Source organism: Selaginella moellendorffii, unplaced genomic scaffold (assembly GCF_000143415.4).
Source record: "Selaginella moellendorffii unplaced genomic scaffold, v1.0 SELMOscaffold_44, whole genome shotgun sequence".
In the NCBI taxonomy this organism is placed as follows: Eukaryota; Viridiplantae; Streptophyta; class Lycopodiopsida; order Selaginellales; family Selaginellaceae; genus Selaginella; species Selaginella moellendorffii.
Genome location: NW_003314305.1, coordinates 1,050,311 through 1,060,181, shown reverse-complemented (window position 1 = coordinate 1,060,181; position 9,871 = coordinate 1,050,311). Strand labels below are relative to the sequence as shown.

General features: G+C 39.3%; 1 non-coding gene and 2 pseudogenes across 1 annotated transcript; all 3 read left to right on the top strand.

Annotated features, from left to right (window-relative positions):
- Nucleotides 1-1,625: 1,625 nt before the first annotated feature.
- On the top strand, nucleotides 1,626-3,918 carry LOC9648059 (annotated as a pseudogene).
- Nucleotides 3,919-4,146: 228 nt separating this feature from the next.
- TRNAH-GUG lies at nucleotides 4,147-4,218 on the top strand. Its single transcript has one exon. It is a non-coding gene; the product is annotated as a tRNA-His (tRNA).
- Nucleotides 4,219-4,335: 117 nt separating this feature from the next.
- On the top strand, nucleotides 4,336-5,597 carry LOC9648058 (annotated as a pseudogene).
- Nucleotides 5,598-9,871: the final 4,274 nt, after the last annotated feature.

The window sequence follows — 9,871 nt, the reverse complement described above, 5'->3', positions numbered from 1 at the left end:
TTTTTAAAACAATAGTTTACTATTAAAAAAAATTTAGATGAAATAAAATATTTTTTAATTCATAAAACTGGTATAAAAAGTGGAGCAAATTATTTTTATTTTTCTTGCCTTCGCAAAGAAGATTTTCTTCAATCACCAAATCAAATGTATATTTTATATATACAATTCAACTGTAATGTTCTCTATTATGAAAGATTTTAATATGAAAAACTGAAACATCAAAAAAAGGTATTGAATGTTTTCTTTATATACAAAAAGATACGAATCTTGTAATTTATGATAGAAAATATATTGTTATATGGTCTAATAATTTATAACATTTTCATGTTGTGTAGAAAATACAAGTTATATAGCTGTATTTAACAAAAATAGACAAGCTTTTATATGGAGATCTAAACTAAAAATGAATACACTTTGAAACTAATTTATTTAAAATTATAAGTTCTTATAAGATAATTACACTACTAAATGAAAATCTTGAAAAATCTTTTTAGAAGTTAATTTAAATATGTTAATAAAGAGTTAATATAATGAAACAGTCAATTTTTGTGGATAATTTCCTATTAAATATTATTTTGCAATAAAAATGGATTAAAAATAACTTTACTATGAAAGCTTTGTTTTTACTTGAAAAGACAAAGTGGGGGCACCCTATAAAATTGAGGTATATGCAAACCCTAACATGTATACTAAACTTTTAAAAGTAAAGTTAGATATTCTATCACAATTTAAACTCAATAATTTATCAAAGAGAAATTATCATTGATTCAAACAAAATGATAAACAGTCAAACACACTTTGTCTACCATAGAGAACACTGGTAAGAGTCTAAAAAACACCCTCACCTCTTCTTTACCTTCTTTGGTATGAGAAACAAGACTCATTTATGTCAAAGTATATTACCATACTTGGAAAAAGTTGTGACAGTAATTGTTCATACAACTAAACATAGCATTCTTTCATAAATAAACTTTGCCTCCCCACAAGTGGGTCAAATAGTCTTGTTCCTTTGTTGATCAGGTCAATTTAGCTGAATACTGCTTCATTGTATCAATTAACAATCAAGTGGGCATGCTTGCAAGGTTGCAAGGAGCTCTAATAGGCATTTGGGTTGAGCGGATCAACTAAGAAACTTGACCACATTTTTTTCTTTCTACTTTGTAGCAATCCTCCAGAAATGTGGGAATTTGAGAGCTTATACTAAGGCTGAAGAGTAGCAACAGATTTTGAGCTTGACATTTTAAATACATGCTATGTGGATTTAACTAGGGTGTGGGGAGGTTTTTGACGAGCAATGTCATATTTGCAACTCTTAGGACCATTCTTTTTACTGCATATACTTATAGGGTTTTTGTTAACTCCAACAGAGGCAAAAGGTAATACCTTTACTGTTCCTGTATCAAATCTTTGATAAGAAGATAGTTCAAGGCTTGTTCAAGACCTGGGACTCTTTTGGTAGCCTTTATTAAATAACTTTAGCTTAATTTCACATAAAACTTTTATTTATTTAGATCCAAGAATGAATGGATTAGATTGAATCCAATCCATATTTAAGTTAGTGTTTTACTCCCAGCAGGATTTGGCAAAACACAATTGTATCATTTATTGAAGAGCTTATTAAAGATATGGGTAAACAAAGACATATGTTTGAGGTTTTCACACTCAACTGCATCACTAGAAACTGGAACTAAAACATCATGTAAACAGCAGGTTGTCCCTACAAATACTGCTTCATGTGAGTGAGGTTTTTGTTGCAGAACAACATTAAATTAACACTAGAGCCTCTTTAAAGCTGCTACTAGTTAGATTTTTTATTTGTATTCAAATGACAATTTTAATTACAAACTCAACCACTAAAAAAACTTTTACTAGTCAAGTTTTTTTTTAGTAGTTGGCCAATATTAAGCCCTGGTTTGGTACGTTCCTTCACGGATTCAGGTGTTGAGCTAAAAGATCCAAGGCTTTTCATTTGAGTTTGAATTTGTTTTAATTCGTTCCAGGTTTGCAATTTGAAGATCATTGAGAAGAGTGGCTACCAAGCATTGCCATGGGTGCGTTACATCAGAACAGCGGGGCGAATACGAAGAATGATCCAACTTTTTAACTTGTCAAATAACTTTGGATATTCCCGCCAAAACCTTAGGCTTAGGTTTTCTGCCAGGACGTCCGATCTTGCTCGAAGGTCTGTTCTTCCGGAATTGCGGTTTGAACGGTTTTTAATCAGTGATTTTGAGAGTGGCGGGTCATACTCCCCATATCAACTTTCGTGAAACCGCTCGTGAGAAGTTTCCTACTGCAGAACCATCGTTATAGCAAATAACATTCCAATTTTCACAAATGAAGATCTCAAAAATATTCGGAGCATCGGAAACAGGGAGGATTCGTTTAATTTACTTGCTGAGATGGTCATTCCCTGGTCAAGAAAGCCGTTATCGGTGGATTGGAGAAAAATCTAGTAAAGCATCCCGTACGGAGCACTATGCAGTTTCTTCAACATTCTTTTGTTGCACTCGTTGCAAAGCCGCAGGAATTATGAGCGTTGCACAGCTTGCAATTTCTACTACTGGCCGAGGATCGTCTGGAGCAAGACTCAGCTGCAAGATCCGTTCAAGAGACTGGTAGGCCTTTTAATGCACTTGTGGCTTGACTCTTTTCATCCTCAGGTGAAAGACGTCTTGAAGAAGGAGCAATGCTGCTGGTGGACAGGTGCGTGGTCTGTAGTTTGACAAAATGAGCGACATTGATCGCGTTGCCATTCACGAAGTTATGGAACAGCAAACAGTATGCCCGTTGCAGTGTCGTGGCTGCAGCGAATCCTATCTACAGAACTGTAAGTCTTGAACGCAATGCTAATCAATCACTGATGTTTGTTCCAGTACGATCGATCACTTACTCCTACAAAACTTGTAACAAAAGATATAGGGCTTCCGGACTCTCTTCTGTCACGATTCGACTTATTGTTTATTGTTCTTGATCAATTGGATGCAGATACTGACCGCCAAATTTCTGAGCATGTGCTGCGAATGCACCGTTTTCGAGCACCCGGCGAAGATGGAGGTAAATAGCAAGCCTAGTATGTTTTTGAATGGTGACAATGGCTTTTCAGGTCTGCCTGCTATAGGAAATGTCGAGAACGATGAACATGAATTAGGAACTACGATGTTTGTGAAGTATAATCGTTTCTTGCACGGGGCAAACAAGAACTTCGCGCGAAAAGTCTACAAATAACGATAAGTTTTTTAAAAAGTTCATAAATCATGCCAAGAGTAAGTGAATGAAGAGGTAAGTTTTTCCCTCGTGTGTCGTTGGCGCTTTGATTCCCATGCTTTGCAGGCATCAACCGAAATCATCAAGGCTTACGCAATTATGAGAAGTCGTAGTTCTGAGGTACGTAAATAACTGGGCTCGCTCTCTCATGTTTTCTCCCACAGTCAGGAGGCACTTTGCCAATCACGCTCGAGACCATGATACGTCTTTCAACCGCACATGGAAAGCTCAAGGCAAGTATGGTGTTTCTTCCTCAGGAATGACATGATAACTTCATGTCTCTCTTTTTACAGGTGCTGAAGGAGGACGTGAAAGAAGCTTTAATAGTAATGAGATTTGCTACATATGACGAAGAGCTAAACGAGAGAAGGAAAAAAAAAAAAAAAACAGGATGCGGAACAGGAAACCCCGGGTACAGAGAGGTATGTTCGATCAATCCTTTGCCTTTCTCGGCTCATGTTGATCTTTATTTGCAGATGGAAACGGCGTAGAAGTAATGGTGGCACAGCCGAGGAGCCTCCAATAACAAGGCTCATTTCATTCACATCTAGGAGTACTCAATGCTGAACCCCTCTCTTCTTTTCCCAGTTGACGCTGCAGACGCTCCGCAAAGCGTCCAAGATGTCACTGTTCTCTAAGATGGGACCATGAAGTTCATGTCATGTTTCGTTTGAAAGGTTCTTGCTTATTTCTCCTTGACGTTCTTCATGCTCATTTCCAGGACCAATCTCAAAGTAGGACAACATCTCTAGTGCAATCGACCACAAAAGATGGGATTGCACCGACAATCCAGCACCATTCTCACGCGAGGAGATCAATTTTTTTCTCAGGAAATAAATATAAATCTAGTGGAACTATTTAACCCACTTAACAAGTAATGTGGCTGTAGTTTAGTGGTGAGAATTCCACGTTGTGGCCGTGGAGACCTGGGCTCGAATCCCAGCAGCCACATCCATTTTGTGCTAAACAAAACTGTAGTCTTATTCTTGAGTTGCTAATCGACAAATCCCCGAGAAGACTTTTCTTTTCCAGCAATAACCTCACTGTCCTTTCACGCAAATAAAAGCACAAGACCAGCACCACAATATCACATCTCAATCGTGCGTGCAACTGTTGCCTTCTTGAGCTATGGCGGACTCGCAGTAAGTGTTCTGGAGAAATACTTCTTACATTTGCTTGACTCAAGTCTCTTCCATGCTCTTTTCCTGGACAACAAGATGGTGGTCCAAAGATACAATTGCGGTGGTGACTGGGAGCAATAAGGGGCTCGGATTTGCCATTGCTCAAGGCCTGGCACTCAAGGGAGTGACTACAATCCTGACATCCAGAGACGAGCAAAGGGGATTGGCGGCTCTAAATTCTCTCAAGAAGGATCAAAAGATCAATCCGGAAACGCTTCACTTCCATGTCTTGGACGTGAGAAGCCCGTCATCCATCCAAAACTTTGCTAAATGGATCGAAACTAAGTTCAATGGCGTTGACATATTGGTATGTTTGAGTTCTCCCCTGAATTCTGGCAATAATTTATAGATCTATGCTATAAAGGTTAACAATGCTGGAATCTCAAGAAATGATCACTTGGGAAATCCAACAGTGGAGAGTTCCAAGGATGTTATCAGCACGAACTACTACGGAACGAGGATGGTGATCGAGTGCTTGCTCCCTCTCTTAAGATCACAATCTCCCCATGGGTCTCGCATCATCAATGTGAGTTCAGCAACAAGCCGAATGGATGTAAGTCTCTTCTGGATTTAGCTATAAACTCTCGGTGCTTAACAGGCTCTTCGAAACCAAGCCGTGGTACAAAAGATTTCTAACATTGACAACCTCTCAGTCGAAACTTTGGACGAAGTGGCAGAGGAGTTCATCGAGGATGTGGAGCATGGCCAACTTAGAGAAAAAGGGTGGTCTGGGATCTTTGGAGCATACGACTATTGCTTATCTAAACTCCTTATCAATGCTTACTCAAGAGCGATGGCATGGGATCTCCCCAAACAAGGTCGTAAAATCTTTGTGAATTGCATGTGTCCAGGGCTGACGAGCACCGATATGTCAAGGAATAATGGTCATTCGCCTCAAGCCGGGGCTGAAACAGCTATTTGGCTGGCATTGCTTCCAGCCTCCGAATCTACAACAGGGAGGTTTTTCTCCAACAAACAAGATGTTGGTTTTGATCACATCCCACTCTACTTGGAGAAAGGTACTTCTTCAGTGCTTCTGGACGAGTTCAATGAATGTAGCAGAACAGCCATGCCTCCGTTGCATCCAGTGTTTCTCGAAATGTATTAATTTGACCAAAGCATGCAAATAAAGTCAAACTAAAACTTCAACAAGCTTACCAAAAAAGAATGCAATTGTGGCTACTGGGATTCAAGCCCAGGTCTCCACAGCCACAACATGGAATCTCACCACTAACTACAGCCACATTACATTACCAAGGACTCCTTTGACCGTTCAGTTGATGAAGTCAATTCAAACGTGATATGCATGCTTGAATGGTTGAGCTTGGATCGATGGCCATGGAGCAGCTCGAAACAACATGATAAGTAGGGCAAGGGCTCTATCATTGCCCTCAACAACAACCAGAATCTTGTGCTTGTGAGGTTGCAAGGAGCTGGCATAGGATTGAGTGGGTAACTTAGGGGGACATCTCTCTCCATTTTTGTAGCACTTCTCGAATGTGAGAGTGAGTTTATACTTTATTGGTGGATTTAAATCTTCTTATTGAAGTGTATGGAAATGTGGGGATGCCTAGGAGATCCTTGCAACTTTTAGTCATGGCCACCCAAACAAGGGTAAATTTAATTCTGTTGAAAATATCAAATCATGACTATATAAGAGTTTATATGGTGAAACATTTATGAAACACTGTACTTTGTCACATATGCATAATGAAGAGGTAGTAAATAACTATCTCAATTCAAGTGTTGAAAATTCATGTACTTTGCAATCATCCTTTTAAAAGTTTGAACAAACCATTTATTTGTGAATGATAAACACTTGTGAAAGTGTAATGTATTCTCAACCAAGATGTTAACATGTGAAATGCCTCAATTATAAATGCAAGTCTATTATTTAAAAGAAACTTCTCTGGCAAAGAATGTTGAAACACTACTTGATTGAGAAATAAGTATTCAATAGTAATTGCAAATGCACTAGTAAGAGCATTAATTTCCTCCTAACAAGTCAAGTAATCAAAGGTGATAATGACGTACTCATTCCTAATAGTCAACCATGGAAAATACCCCATTAAATCTAGCACCACTAAATCAAATAGATGGGAAGTAATTAATTTCAACTATCCTTCCATAGTATGAAGGGGAAATTTAACACCAAACACAACTATTGAATAACATAATGTCACATCTTTGGCCAATAAAAAGATTTACACAACTTTTTAGTAACATGATGATGTTTCATATACCCATATAGAATATGAAAATCATAGTAAGTGTGGAGAAAATGTGGAATATAACAATAGTTTAGTGTTTCAAGAAGTTTCATGTATATTTGCATGGTTCTCAAACATTATTAAAAGGTGATCATGCTATAGTTGCTTTATTATTGAAGTAGAAAAACTTGATTAGTTGTATTATTTGGTAGGCTCTAAACTTTTAGATATATAATTTTGAGATTGTTCATCATTTGGGGATTCTATGGCTAATGTTAATGCTCTTTTTTGAGTTTGTTTCCCTTCTTCACTCTTTTATTTATTCATAATGAATGTAAGCGATTAATTTTTTCCATTCTACTTTAGTCACTTAATCGCACCTCCAACCACTTGGAGGAGTCTCATTCACAACCTTCATAAATCCCTCTCAGGACTTGGGGCTTGCTAGCCCTAAGAATGGCATCCATGCCACTCAACCTTTGCACTTGGTCCAAGTGCTCCACGTGTCCGGTCCCATGACTGACACCCCAAGGCACCACCAACACACCAGCCCGTTACACTAGGCCATGCCCAGTCACCTTGGTCACATCGGTGGTCCAACACCACCTGCATTGCAATCCCGTCTCTCCAAGACTGGGCCATCTGTTCATGAGTGGTCATCCCAGATCCACTCCTGAGCATCCTAAGAATGCCCACAGACATGGGGAATAGCCTTCCCCAATATCTCCTTTTTGGTCCCCACCAAGTCCCTTTTTGTCTTTGGCCGTGTTCGCCAACACTGCCACTGGATCAAGGCCCACCGGCCCGACCACTAAGTCCCATGGTTCTCTAGGACTTCCTCACCACACGACTGTATCCTTGGTCACTACAGCAGAGGACTACTCCTCTTCCTTTCCACAGTTTGGGCCTTTGGGACAACATTTCGGAACACCATGGCCTTACGCAAGCCTCGTGGGTACTCTCCCCGCCTTCCGCCTTTGGGTGCTCTAGCCATGGGCTTAGAGCGAGAATCTGTTGAGTCACACCTGGTATCCAAGTAAGTAGTGCCACCCACACTTGGACTGGGAGCATCGGCTAGTCGATCTCCCAGGGGAACTAGAGCCGGCTTCCGAACACTTCACCAAGCTACCCCGCTTATCGGTCTGTGTTCACTCTAGTCTTGGACTTCCCAGTGGGCAGCTCATCACCCAACACTGGGTACAGCCTTCCTGGGCCAAACTAGCTCCACTGCAGTCCTCCCCCTTATTATACTTTTGGAGCTCACCAAACCCCCCAGGGTCTGCGAAACGAACGCTTTGGGCTTTCACCCTCTCAGACTCAAACTCGGACTCGGACTCGGACTCAGAATTGGACTCGGACTCGGACTTGGGCTCAGGCCCGTTCTTGGCCTCGGCCTCGGTCTCGGTCTTGGTCCCGATCTCGGTCTCAGTCCCGGTCTCGGTCTTGGTCTCGGTCTTGGTCTCAGTCTCGGTCCAGGTCTCGGTCTCGGTCCAGGTCTCGGTCTCGGTCTCGACCTCAGACTCCATCTTGAGTCCTTCTCGGACTCCATCTCAGATTCCATCTCAGGTCCATCTCGAACTCCATCTTGGACTTTGTCTCGGCCCACAGCTCGGACTCCATCTTGGACTCCATCTCGGACTCTATCTCGGACTCCGTCTTGGTCCACCTCGGACTCCATCTCGGACTCCATCTCGGACTCCGTCTCGGTCCACCTCGGACTCCATCTTGGACTCCATCTCAGTCCATCTCGGACTCCATCTCAGACACTTCCACGTGTCATGTGTTGGTCCTTTTGGGTCCCTTTTTAGAGCCTCACTTATTGCTCGCTTCGTGCTCATTCCTTGAGCACTTTGTTGGGAGTTCCACTCCCGCTCTTGACCTTTCAAGGCGGAGCTTTTAGTCCAAATGTGTTACGCTCGTTTGGCTTTCACTTCGGCCACTACCACGTGGTGCCCTTCCGGCTCCACTTTGGGGCTTAGAGATTTTGTGTCTCACAACGAACTTGTTATTCTACTATCTATAGATTTTCTAAATAAGGATTTTATACTATCAAATACTATACTTGATATTCAATGTTTACAAGGTGCAATACAAAATTTACCTTCTCTTAACAAAGCTTATAAAACTCAAAAGCTTGAGTCGTGAATTTAAAAGCTTTGTGATGGGTTTGAGAATTTTTACATTAGTTGCTGATTACTTGCCATTTTGGTATTTACATTTTTAATATTCATCTTGAGGACAAAGTTTTTTATTTTGTAGAGACTAATTATGATGATCATTTATAGTTAGTAGTGCCTTCAGTCTTTATTAAGATCCCACTACACTAATATTAATATATAACATCATATTTGTACACTTGGACCTCACAAAAAATTTAGTTACTTATTTTTTAAAACTCTAAATTTATAAGATCTGTAAAATGTCTAAGGTCTAAGTGTATGATATATGTATATGTGTGTGTGTGTATATATATATATCTATATATATATATATTATAGTATACTTGCTATATTATATATAGTATTTTTTAATAACATTTCTATTTAGAAAGAGTCTCTTATTACAAAAGGTTCTCTATCATTCAAGTTTTAAGTAAATTTCTTTATTTTTTTTCCATTTTAACAACTGTTAAAAATTATTTTTTAATGCTCTTTTATTCTTTTTTTCTACAATATTTCTTCCTAAATTTTGTCAATTTCTCCTCTTTTTCTAATACTTAAAGCTGTCTTCTTTTTTCAGAAGAGGTGGTAGAGGGGACAGATGGTAGTTTAATCATGATGATGGAGTGAGGATAGATAACAATGGTATTGGAGTGAAGACGAAACATAGGTTATGTAATGAGGATGAGTATAATAAGTCCAAATAAAATATATAACCTCAATGGAGTGAGGCTAAATGGATACAATAGTGGAATGTTGAACATATATGGTGAAGTGAGGATAAATTTAATAACTCTAAATGGAAGTAGTGATTCATAACTTTTTTATCTCGAGAAGGGAATTAAAAGCTTTTTCCACAAATGTAAAACAAAATGGATTCAATCCTTATTTGGATAAAAGTTTAACACAGTGAGTGCTAAGTTATATGTTGATGTCTCATATATAAAGCTCTTAGCTATAGGATTTCAATAGCAAACTATATCCCTTTTGATATCATTATGCTATAGAGTATTGTTGTGTAAGTGATTAATTTTTCTATTCTACTTTAGTCACT